This window comes from Eumetopias jubatus, unplaced genomic scaffold (assembly GCF_037043125.1).
Source record: "Eumetopias jubatus isolate StellerSeaLion01/CBP00866 unplaced genomic scaffold, mEumJub1_p1.0 scaffold_6, whole genome shotgun sequence".
Classification (NCBI taxonomy): domain Eukaryota; kingdom Metazoa; phylum Chordata; class Mammalia; order Carnivora; family Otariidae; genus Eumetopias; species Eumetopias jubatus.
Window position 1 is genome coordinate 76,451,000 of NW_028274812.1, and position 9,746 is coordinate 76,460,745.

Here is a 9,746-nt window from a genome sequence, read left to right on the forward strand (position 1 = left end):
AATAATTACAAAATAAGATTGCTCAGTAATCCCAAACACCTAAATGCTCACACCACTAATTAAAGATTCCAAGAGAATGTGTTTGTGGATCTTTGGTAAATCATTGCGATTTTCATGTTGACACAATTTCCCATTTAACTATCCTAAAATACTCTAGGCTACTGATTTTGTTTCTTTTTCTCCCTAGGAGTCATCTGGGAGCTGTTATGATGTACCTATATGAATCCATTTATTTTGTCCCTTCCTGGAAATTTGATCTGAGTACTATTGATTTTGATTCATTGGCTGATAGTTTTAGACATTGAACATTTATTTCAGTCTTGGATGACACACATTAACACAGACTCTTCATTTGTGAACTATTAAAACAGTCAGTAAATGTTGAAAGATAAAAGAAAGATAGAGTTGTTTATATTCTATTCGTAGTCTTCACTTCCTTTATTTGGCTGGCTTATTCCTGGATTGACCAGGGTAGGTTTCATTCCATCCAATATCCTCTTTCACCTGGGACTTAAGAGCAATGTGTGATTTACTGTTGTTTATTTCTATTCATCTATTTGTGTTCCCTAGTGTCCTGGAGGGTAGGAGTGGGTTGCTGTGTTAGAGATGGATGGTTGGTGAATATAGCATAGAAACTGGGAAGAAACATGAGTTGGTAGCTTTGCTTTGGGATGAATTTCCTCAGTTGGATTCTGTTCTCAGGAAATTTGTAGAAACATTTATGTGCTGTGTAGTTTAAGGGAAACTGCACTGCAGTAGTTACTCAAACAATAAGAATATCCCTATATCCTTGAAATTTGAGACCAACTTTTATTTGTAAGTCTATGTGTTTTTCCCTGTATTTTGGGAATCTCTTCATTCTTCAGCAACAAGAAAGTTCCTGACATGGGTTTTGCCCTCTTTTCAAAACCATAGGGAGAGAAGCAGTCTTTTATATTTCCTGTATCCTGAGTCATACCATACCAAGTTCTGGTGCCAAAAATCCACACTAGATTATTCCCCTTAACCAGTCTCTCCAAACAGGTCATTGAAGGGCTCCTGCAAGTATAATTTATGGTGCTTCAGCAGTGATACAAAAAATGGCTGAACCTAGTTCAGAAGCAAGGGTTAAATGATGACAATGAAAGCAAACAATTTCAGATTGTTTTATTTGCAGCTGACCACCAGGCTGCTGGGAGAAATTGTATATCTGGAAGAACTAAACAGTCAGCCTTCCTGGGCCAGCCTTCCTTTTATGTCTGTGTGTATGTATGTATGTATGTATGTATTCATTCATTCATTCATTTAAAAAGACAACACTTGGTTCCTTGGAGAAAAGGCTAACATGTTTCCATCTTCCTCCTAAAATGTTCAGTTATAAAAACTGGGAAAGAGCTCCTTTTTGTCATGGATTTCCAAGGAGTGGTAAGACTCAATTTTGTGAGCTGATTAAAAAGCATTAAATATTTGTGGTCAAGGATAGACTGACATGATAATGCTTCATTACTGATGTTAGGCTGCTCTGTGCTTGTGCTGTCATTCAGCAGTGCCATACAGTTTTCATTCTCTTGTGTCCCAAATAATACATGTTTTATATATCACTGTGCTGCATTATTACTCACCATTATTTATCACCATTTGAATCCTTCCTCATTTTTAACTAATTTAGTCTTTAAAATTCATTAACAAGTGCTCACTTGTAGCAGCACATATACTAAAATTGGAACTATATAGAGAAGATTAGCATGGCCCCTGTGCAAGGATGACATGCAAATTCATGAAGATTCCGTACTTAAAAAGATCCTTTAACAAAAGTAAAGTAACATGTTGAAAGGGAAAAAGATAATGGCTCAATTCTTATTTGCCTGAAAGTCTTAGATTTTCTAGATGATAGAACAATCTTAAATATTTTGAAAAATTCCTATGTTACTAGTCTTTAGGTTGAAAAAGAAAAAAAATATGTATGTATCCATACTTTTATGAAATAAAAAGAAAATAGTCATTATATGACCATTATCTTTGGTCCAGTTCTGACAGCATGAATCACACTCTTTCCAGTTAAGGCAGCCCTTCCATTTTACTTCAGGCAGAATTTTCACAGGCTTTTCTCTTATCTAAGCCTGTCTAAGAACCTTACCTCTATTTCTGTTATTTTATCTAATTTGGAAGATAAGCAGGGTTAAAAACAAACAAAAAGCTGCCAAAGAAATAATAAGGCTTTTGTCTTTTTCCTGAATTGGGACATTCCTACACACTAAAATATAAATTAAAGTACAATGAGTCATCCTTTTCCATCATTTGCATGAGTACCACACCTGTTGTCTACCTTTGCAAGAAAGGTCACTTGCTGAGAATAATGATTCATACTGGCCACCCTTCTTCAAAGACTTTCTGTCTGTGCTCACCAATAGCATCCATAAAATTAAATCTTCCTGGCACTTTGTTTAGTCTAGGTTCTAGAAATACTAGACCTATGCTGCCTCTGACCAAGGATCTTCTTACCTGACTTAAACTCTCCTGAGTAACTAGGGCACGTGATGCTGACCCCAAGTACTCTAGAAGGGGCCCTGGAATTCAATATGTGTAAAGCAAGCTACATTTGATTTGTCAGCAATAGAAAAGGCAACCATCATGCAGCATCATTCATTCTCTGTCAAAAGAAAGTGAATTTCTTCTATTATTGTTTAATAGTCATTCAATGTTGTGATATATTTACATTTCTTAATTTGTTTCTTTGAAAACCATTAAAAACTGTGGAGAAATAACAATAACATGCACTACATGGCCACTACTGTGTTAAATGCTTTAATTAATGGTTGTATTTGACCTCACCCCAAAAGATACTTGCTACAATCTCCTTTTTTTTTTTTTCAGAGGTAGAACCTGAGGTTTAGAGATTAAATAATTTATCATCATGCAGTTAATAGGAACTGGAGGACTAACTCGATTCAAAGACTTTTATTCTCCAAAATCTGTGTTCTTTTCCACTTTGTTATACCACCTCAAGAAAAAATTCTACTAATTCTGAATCTACTTAACAGAACTTGTGATAATTTGATCAGGGCAATCAAGCACCTTTGTACTCTGAGGAAAAATCTGTTAATTCAACAAATATTTACTAAGTGAGAGTTATGTAGCAACTGATTCCCTTTTTTCTACATTCTTCAAATATTTGTCAGTTTTATTAATATGGAAACTGTTTTAGAAGATAATACTCATTTCCCAAATGGATATCAAAGACAGTGATTTCATCTATTGCCAATTGTAAGAACATTGAGCCTATTAGAAATCTTTAATACATTGTTTCTTCTTTCAGGCTTGAATCTGAATATGAAATATTATACTTCTCTTTGAAGAAGACTTTTTAAAGACCATAATTCCAAGTCATCATCAAAAGATAAAGTCATCACTATTGAAATATTTTGAAACTTAACACTGAGATTTTATAATAGTTTTAAAGTAAAATAAATGGATATTTGGCTTGAAAATCCCCTAACCAGACAAAAGCATTTAAACCATGTAACAAAACTAAATCTCATTTATATCATGAACATAAGCAAAATTTACATTATTTCTTATAAATATATTGCTCTGATAACCATAAAAGAAACAGGCCATTTTCCTAAAATGGTGTAAAATAATCACTCTTAACCAATCCTCTGCCATCTAGAAACCCCTGTTGTGATAACCAATCATTGTAAAGGTTAAAACACTTCCTCATTTTCACTCTACAAGCCATCCTGCAATGTCAGACCTCTGAGCTTCAATAAACATTGGTTTGAAGGCTCCTAGTTTGTAAACTGTTATGTGCACAATAAACTCTTAGTAAATACTATTTTCTGAACTGGTTTTAATTTTTACTGTTTTTGGATGTTTGACAGTTTCTGGTGTCAAAAGTGGGATACAGAGATGACCCCCTTCAATACCTCTGAGGTTGATGAGCAACCATGTGGTTGTACCCATGGAATTCATTGTACTCACTGCTTTCTTCCTAACTGCAGAGTGAGAGGGTAAGTTTCTCTTAGGTCAAAGTCAGAATTCCCTGACTTTATTGTGTATATCTGCATTATGTTTTTCGAAGCTCTTGTGTTAAGTCACACATCAGTCCATAAGGGAAAAAACTCAGGATTCTCTGGATTTTGGGGCAAGAGTTAATCACTATATTCCCCATTGACTTGTCATTTTAAGGAACCTAGAGACAAAAATAGTTCCACCTGTCCTAAAATTTTCTTACCTCCCTCAGAAATTTCTACTTCCTATATAAACACTATAGACCAGGATCTTGAGCCTTAGATGCAAAATGGGTGAACTTTTGGATAATTTGGAACTTTAGTGGCCATTTTGGGGAAACTTTAACCTAGATAAGATACCTCACATTAAGGGGCACTCTTGAAATGAGGATCCCAGACCTCTTGGAGACCACAGAATGCATTTTTTGATTGGTATGCATAAGTTTCTTTCTCTTTCTTTCTTTCTTTCTTTCTTTCTTCTTTTAGATTTATTTATTTACTTATTAGAGAGAGAGAGAGAGCACACAGAGGGAGTGGGAGAGGGAAAGGGAGAAGCAGACTCCCCACTGAGCAGGGAGCCCAATGTGGGGTTAGATCCCAGGACCCTGAGATCATGACCTGAGCTGAAGGCAGACGCTTAACTGACTGAACCACCCAGGCACTCCTGTATGCATAAGTTTCTAAAAGACAAAATGATTCCAAAAATAGTTTCTCTAAAATAATCCATACAGTGCACAAATAAAAATCTTCAGTAAAAAACTTTTGAACATCTGAGCAGATAACCTTAACTTAGTCCATCTTCCAGAAACACAATTTGGATCAAACTGTTCTTTCAGATTTTATATTATTGTATGTGAGACATGGCTAAAATTTAAAAATGCAAGCTATAAGATCTCTGTGTCTGTTTATATGTTTATGTATATGTGTGTATGTAAGTATGTATGTATATTATGTATATGTCATATTTTTAAAAAGTGTTCTATTTACTTGGCTTAAAAAATAAGCTCTCACACAAATTAAGTATTCCTAAAGCTCAGAAATATAGAAACCAACCCATTTTTTTTCAAATTCACATAATGTGGGAGATAAATTTTTATAAATTAAAACTAGCTTAAGTTTTCTGAGTTTATAAAAATAGGCATGTCTTCAGTGTTGTCAACATTAAATGTAATCCAAAAATATAACTATTTCTGCCTATTACTAATCAAATAAGCTCATATTTTCTCTATGTTACAGAATTTGTCAATAAGAGAAATAACTTAAAATGATGGTTAGTTGTTTAGTATGTAACACAAACACAATTTAAAAAATAATTTAAATAGGTATAAATGTGATAGAAGTTTATGCTAAGTTAAACTAAAAAATGGATATTCATTTAATATTTAGATTATTTCCAGATAAGATAATATACTGAAACATTAATTGCTAAACCTAAGTTTATCTACTTTTGGCTTCTTAATTTTTTATAGAGAGACAAAGGATATTTAGGTCTATTAATAAATATGTCTTTGCCACATTAAAAACTGTACTATGAAAACTATAAAAAGGGGTGCCTGGGTGGCTCACTCGGTTAAGTGTCCAACTCTTGATTTCGACTCAGGTCATGATCTCAGGGTCATGAGATTGAGCCCCATGTGGGAGTGTGGAGCCCTTAAGATTTTCTCTCCCTCTCCCTCTGCCCCTTCCCACCCCGCACACACACGCTCTCTCTCTAAAAAAAAAAATGTACTATGAAAAAATATATCTCTAAAAATTTTAATTTTATAATTATGTATTTGTAATAATTGGCTAATCTATTATGGGATGCTAACTTATGAAACAATTCACAATTGCCTGCTTTCTAATTTTCACTGTAAAGTAGAGGTTGCCAGTTGTTTAAATTTATAATCACATATAAAAATAAAACTCCTAAGAAATAATAAAAGTGAGGAGAAAAAACTTTGTATACAAAGTATGGGAAGAAAATGGGATGTCTGTTTTTATATGAAGAATATGCATGGAATGTAGGGTGTGTTTTAGTTAAGGAAAAAAGAGAGTAATTCTTTCCTAAAATGAAATGTCTGTTTCAGAATAAGAAGAAAAATAGTAAGATAAAACTTAAATGGATAGTAAATTGCAGAAGTTTTGTGGAAAAGAAATTTTATGTTGTGAGGTCAAAGGTGGCTAAAATTAAATGACTTATTTATAAAGGTTTTTAAAATGAGATCAGAGTGTACTGATACAAAACTGGAGTTTAATTTTCTCTCTGTAAAAATAATAGAATTTCTTAGATTTTGGGTCTGCCATTAATAAAAGATTATCAAAGATTTGTCTTTACCTATAATGTATTCTTCCAGGAAACAAGATTCTGCATCTCATCAAAATATTTTCTGTTCTTCACATTGTCTTTATTAGGTCTTTGATTACTTAGAAAAATTAAGCATTTATAGTATTTAAAAAGCTGTTCCTTTTTTTAGGCCTATAGAACTTATTGTATTTGCCTTTGAAATCTTTGTTTAATTTGGCTAAATGGATAACTAAGTATTGTTTCACAGTTATTTGTGATCCTTTTTGATCAAGTATTTTACATCTTTTGACTTTTTTTTTAATATAGTTGACACACAATATTACATTAGTTTCAGGTGTACAACATAGTAATTCCACATGTTTATTCATTATGCTATGCTTACTACAAGTGTAGCTACCATCTGACACCATACAACACTATTACAGTATCACTGACTATATTTCTTACACTATGCCCTTTATTCCCATGGCTTATTCATTCCATAACTGGAAGCCTATATTTCCCACTCCTCTTCACTCATTTTGGCCATGCCCTCTCCCCTCTCCCCTCTGGCAACCATTCTCATACACTGTTGGTGGGAATATTAATTGATACAGCTGCTGTGGAAAACAGTATGGAAAGTCCTCAAAGATTAAAAATAGAAATATCATATGATCCAATAATTCCATTACTGGGTATTTACTTCAAAGAGAAAGAAAACCTAAATTGAAAAGATATATTCACCCATATGTTTATTACAGTATTATTTATAATACCCAAGATACAGAAGCAACCTAAGTGTCCATCAGTAGACAAATGAAATGGAAGATATGTTATATATTGGAATATTATACAGCCATAAAAGGATGAAATTATGCCATTTGTGACAAAATGGATAGACATAGAGGGTATTATGCTAAATAAAATAAGTCAGACTGAAAAAGACAAATACCGTGTGATTTCACTCATATATGGAATCTAAAACAAAACAAAACAAAAAACTAATGAATAAACAAATTAAAAGAAGAATTAGACCATAAATACAGAGAACAAACTGACATCAGCCCTAGAAACATTTTTCTAGAGATGTCTCCTAAGGCAAGAAAAACAAAAGCATCTTTTGTCATTTTTCACAAACTTCCCCAAAGCAAAGTCTTAAATGAAATCTTTTTGACCTCAAACTAACTTTGGAATATTCTAAGGGCTCCCTGCAAGATCTCAAAGATTTGCTCTGTCTCCTTATAAAAAGGGAAATATTAATTTATTTAGGCTTATTTGACATGTTAAATTGCCTGGAAAACATCATCAAGTTTATATGGGCATATATTATTTATATAAGTGTTCCAGAAAATATATGAAACTTCTAGAAATCTGGTTTGTCTTGGTATTATACTATCAGTCATAATTCCAGTTATTATTTTTAAAATATTGTATATCATAAAAATAATCATATATACTTGTCAATTGCATCATATTTTTAGTGAACGCTCACCACATCTTTAACCATGGCTATTTTTAAGACTTGTCACTCACAGACAGTTATTGTTTTACCCTTGATTCTTCTCTGAAAGCACTGACAAGCAACTGTAGGCAAAAATGCTGCACTTTCAAAAAGATTTATGGAAAAATTGATTGATTCATATAACCACTAACTCAATATCAAGAAAAACAAGAACTAATTACATGGGACTGAATGAACTGATGAAAATGATTATAATTTTTATGACTGTTTGAAAGATTACTTGTACTTTAATGTTTTGTTCTCCAAATTTAAAGAATTCCCTTTTCTCCTTATTTTTAAGCTTTCTATAACTTACAGCAATTTGGTATAGTATACCTTTGCAAAACAAAGGTTGAAACATTTTTTTCTCCCTATCTGATCCCTCCAGAGTTCAGAAACTCTTATTAAATATTATTTTATTACAATATAGGTATTTACAGAAGTTCAAATATAATCTGTTCACTTTGTAACAGGACGCAATCGGGCAAGTCCTTAGCTTGGCTCCTCAGCCTAAAGAAACTTTTAAAGGTCTGATCTGAGATTCATTATTACCTGACAATTTTAAGGACCAAAGGTTAGCTTTATGGAGATACTTTATCTAAGGCTTTGACTGGAATGTCACATTGAGAATATGCATAGAATCACTATTCTTGCTACATTTATATAAATAATCAGACCACATTTAATGACACTATACTTATTTTACAAACTAGTCTCACTGTAATTATCTTTGATAAAAAATGGAATGACTATAAAAAATTGTTTCAATAGAAAACTGTAGTATACCCTTTTTCGATTCTAGTTCTATTCATTATCTTTGAGGTTTTGTTATTTACCTGTTAACTTCAGAGAAATCATCACAACAGTATGGACAACCTTCATGCTTGTTGCTGTAGGGGCCACTTGAGAATTCACCAGAACATCCAATGACATCATCAAAGACAGTCAAACTGCAAACCAGGAAACTCCATCAGATTGAAGCTGACATCCTTATTCTACCATCTAAAGATGTTTTGAACTCAAATCTAGATGTTTTCTCAACTGGTTGCTCTTCACACTCAGAAACTGAGTTTATATTTTGCTCCAACTATTAACCTTTTTTTCCCTTTTGATTCCATAGAAACTTCTCTTATTAAATACCTGGTCACTTATACAATAGAGAAGCCTAGTTTAAGTGGAAGCTCACTTGCAATACCTCTTCCTGAAAGAAAATATCTTCATGTTCATTCTGTCTTAAGTAATCATGAGTATATGTGATTGCCAATATACTATGTTGTGCTATGTAAATAACTCAGGAAAAATTGAAACCCAATTACACATTATCTCAAAAAATGTCGGTTGACTTAGAAATGTAAGATCCGAATCTGATTGTAACTCATTTGATATACTTAAATCTTGTCCCCTGATAATCTCTGCTTTGGGGAATTTTTTAATCCTTAGCTATTATTATCCTCACAGTTATTGTATTAATTACCTCCCTGGTGCATTGTATCCTCTCAAGGTTTTTAAATGCCTTTCAGCAGCCACTTACATATCAAATGATATCCACCAGGATTAGACAACTTGCAGAACTCAATGATCCAACCACATATGTTTGCGATGGTGATGGCAACTGTTAGTAATAGCCTCTACGTGACTATCCATCCCAATGACTATGTCAACAGTGGTACCCAAGAGTAACACTACATTAGTTGGTCACACCCTCAGCTTGCTGAGACAATGACCAAAAGTGGAGAATTATTAAAATAACAATGTACTGGATACTATAGGGAAAAAAAAGAAAGAAAGAAAACTTATACACAAGATCTTGTCTAAAAACTTCCATATTAAATACCTTCTCTGAGTGTTTGACAGACCCTCAACCACAACAAATACAAAACTAAACTCAGCATGCTCTTCATACCATACTCCATCACTAATCATACATTTCTTCCACATCCAATCAAATCTATTCTTCCACTAATATCCCCTATTTTTCTTATTAGTAAAA

The 9,746-nt window shown here is 33.0% G+C and overlaps 1 non-coding gene across 1 annotated transcript; it reads left to right on the plus strand.

Moving 5' to 3' along the window:
• Positions 1-1,668: 1,668 nt before the first annotated feature.
• On the plus strand, positions 1,669-1,776 carry LOC114213098 (U6 spliceosomal RNA). The gene has a single exon (XR_003610130.1). It is a non-coding gene; the product is annotated as a U6 spliceosomal RNA (small nuclear RNA).
• Positions 1,777-9,746: the final 7,970 nt, after the last annotated feature.